Below are 3786 nucleotides of genomic sequence, written 5' to 3' on the forward strand. Positions count from 1 at the left end.
ACAGATAAGTGACTGTAATTTATAGGGGCCCCTAATTGGGACTGGTCCCCACACTATGCTAAGCGCACTGAGACATGGAAGTATCTGTATTACCAGTAATCTCCTCCTACCGGGTGAGGGCAATGTGCAGCTCTCACACCCTCCCTGTATCACTGCCTGCTACATCCGGGTCACAGCACTATGTCCTACTGCGCATGCTCACACGCAGGGCATCATGGGAGTTGTAGTTTTCTAGCCTTCAGTACCAGTGACACATAGAAGCAGCACAGTAACATTTCCCAGACACTGTGCTAGGGAGAGAGAGTTACTTCTGCATGTAGCGGTGTATACACCGCCTGCTCCCTCACTGCTCCCTTTTGGCCAATGATATGAAGGGGGTAACCTGGGGATAACATAACCCCTGAGGTTGTAATAAAGCTAGAGGATTAAACATATATCCATAATGTTCCCTCTGTCTCCCCCCTCCCTTTCTCTCTCACATGGGGCTGGGGCAGTAACAGAGCAGGGCTGGGACAGTAACAGGGCAGGGGCAGTAACAGCAAGGCTGAGGCAATAACAGAGCAGGGCTGGGGCAGTAACAGAGCAGGGCTGGGGCAGTAACAGAGCAGGGCTGGAGCAGTAACAGAGCAAGCCTGGGGCAGTAACAGAGCAAGCCTGGGGCAGTAACAGAGCAAGGCTGGGGCATTAACAGAGCAGGGCTGGGGCAGTAACAGAGCAGGGCTGGGGCAGCAACACAGAAGGGCTGGGGCAGTAACAGAGCAGGGCTGGGGCCGTAACAGACAGGGCTGTTAGTTTTGCCTCTGATTTCCACATTTCTTTTCAAATTGAAGCTGAGAAAATAACATATGTAGCCCTTTTTGTGAACGTCTGAACTAAGGGACTACGGTGCATAAACCTGTGGCTTCAGGAGCTCTGAGCCTCCGCATATTGGGAGCCTGGGGGTATACCTTTATCACTTGTGGTGCAGCGCCTCCACTTACCCAGGATCCCCATTATAGAGATTATGCCCTGAGCAAGAACCTAACAACAGCAGTATGCAACAGCAACCTTTTTATATCACACAATAACAAATGATATGCAGACTTATCATATAACATTTACATACACACACACAACGTGGCTCGGCCACACCTTATTGGGATAGTGTCCTGTACATAAGCAACTCTGCCGCTCTCCTTAGGAGTATGTCTCATAACCAGTAAAGTATAGTACCATATGCAATTCTCTTAGGAAACCCAATTAGTTAGTGGGAGGCGGGATCAGCGCCTGGTGACCGGTGTAGGTGCACATGTAGACAAGGATACCTTCCGGTCACTACGATGACCTTGACACTCCACAGGGCCCCAGTGATAATCCAGCCTTGCGCCGTCTCTCCCTTCTGCAGCACCATCAGACGGGGAAATCCAAGATGGCGGCCGCAACTCCGCAGCTCCGCATATGAACCTCACTAAAGGGGAACGTCCCTGACGACTATGGGCGTCCTTACAAATACAGCACCCTACGATGGCGGGGGGAAGACTCCTGGGGCTGTGGGCCTATCCTACCTAAACAGACGGGTCACTGACCCTCTGCTCTCGCACCCGAGGTTCCGCCAACCTCCTCCTTCACCTCCCTTGCTGCTCTGCCCCACCGCCCACACGCATCCGGTTCCTGCATACACAGTCTCGCATCCCATTGGTCCTCAGCCTCAGCTGACCTTCTCACCATCAGAGTTCATAGTTCAACCCCTTCGCGCGCTTCCCTCGCGCATGCGCAGCCCAACTGGTACGCAGTAACTTCGCTGGCAAACAGGGACAATATGGCGCTGCCTATGTAATTGACAGCGCGGAACCTTTAATATATGCACATCCTTACATTCTCCCCCCCCCAGAATCCAGCGTCCCCGCTGGACTACCTAAGCACATATATTAACTATGTACACAACCCTCTCTTCCTAGATTAGGTTACACATCTCATTAAACAGTACCATCATAGCTTGCATCCTATGCCGAGCCCACTGCTGAGCCTCATAATGGGGTGCCCCAAACTGATCATATGCCATTCGCATGGGAGGTTGACTGTTTCTTTGACTTCGGCGGGGTTGATCTTCCTCTGCAGAGTGCTCAGTCTCAACTGGTATTTCCATCTCTACCCTTGAGGGGTGTTCAGCATTAGCACAGTCTCTTTGGGGTGTAAAACATGGACTTTGGGGGTCTAGAGGCTGACTCACGGGAGTCAATTGATCAATGTTCGGGCCAAAAGGCTCTTTACCCGTGGCTCCTTCGGGAGATGCCTCCACGGCCGGAAGGCCCCTTTGAGAGGTTCCTTCCATTGGATCCTCAGAGGTGGCAATTTTTACAGTCTCTGGGCCATCCTCTGTGTGTTCAACTTCTCCATCTATGGCCGTGGCTGGAATTTCCAATTCGTCCGTCCCTACTTGAGGTATGGGAAGCAGATGATTCCTATGCCACACCTTTACGCGGCCTTCAGAATCCTTGATTCGGTACACAGGAAGACCAGGCATCTGTGACTCCACCTCATACACACCCTCCCGCCACCGGTCGGCCAATTTATGCTTCCCAGGAACACCTAAGTTGCGTAAGAGGACCGCATCTCCGGGGTGAATTTCCTTGTGACGTACTTTGTGATCGTAGCGCCTTTTATTTCCCGCATTCAATTTCGCAGTCGTCCGTTCAGCCAATCTATAGGCCAGCTGTAAACTGTCCCTTAGTCGCTGGACATATCGAAAGTGCGTCCTATTGGATACCCCATCGGTAGATATCCGCAGGCGCACATCCACCGGTAAACGGGCTTCTCTTCCGAACATCAAGAAATACGGAGTATACCCGGTGGACTCATGTCGGGTACAATTATACGCATGTACCAATGCTTCGACGTGTTTACTCCACTCCGTCTTTTTCGGGCTCGTCAAGGTTCCTAACATATCTAACAGAGTGCGATTGAACCGTTCAGGCAGAGCATCCCCTTCGGGGTGGTACGGGGTAGTACGCGATTTGGCAATGTTCAATAGAGTGAGCAACTCCCGTATCAGGGTACTCTCAAAATCCCTGCCCTGATCGGAGTGAAGACGATTTGGTAGTCCATAATGAATGAAATATTTCTCCCATAGTACTCGGGCCACCGTTACGGCCTTCTGGTCTTTCGTAGGGAACGCTTGGGCGTACCTAGTGTAGTGGTCAGTGATCACAAGAACATTACTAACTCCCCGACTGTCGGGCTCGATACAGAGAAAATCCATACACACCAAATCCATTGGACCCGAGCTTTTCAAGTGTGCCATGGGAGCCGCCCTGGTGGGCAGTGTCTTTCGTTGTAAACAGCGATTACACCTCCGGCAATGTTGCTCCACAGACTCCCTCATTCTCGGCCAATAGAACCTATCCTGTAGTAGCCCAAACGTCTTGTCAATGCCCAGGTGACCATGGTCATCGTGAAGGGCCCTGAGGACTAGGGTTCTCAAACGTTCCGGCAAAAACAACTGACGCCGATCGGGATGGTTATGATAGGATATCACCCGATATAGCAAACAATTGTCCATCTCAAACTTCCCAAACTCATTTAGCAGGAGTTTCACCAAGTCTCCGGGGGCTCGCTTCAGTATAGAAGGGTTATCTTGTTGTACCGCTTGACGGGCTAACTCCACTATGGGGTCTTGTGTTTGATAATGCACTAGGTCCCTCCACGAGATGATATTATCCTCAGTGATGTTCATCCCTTCTCGACCTTGATAGGCCAGGGGGATAGCCCGCGAGTTACATCCCAACGAGTCAACAATCCGCAATTCTG

The sequence above is a fragment of the Ascaphus truei genome, chromosome 1 (genome assembly GCF_040206685.1).
Source record: "Ascaphus truei isolate aAscTru1 chromosome 1, aAscTru1.hap1, whole genome shotgun sequence".
NCBI lineage: Eukaryota > Metazoa > Chordata > Amphibia > Anura > Ascaphidae > Ascaphus > Ascaphus truei.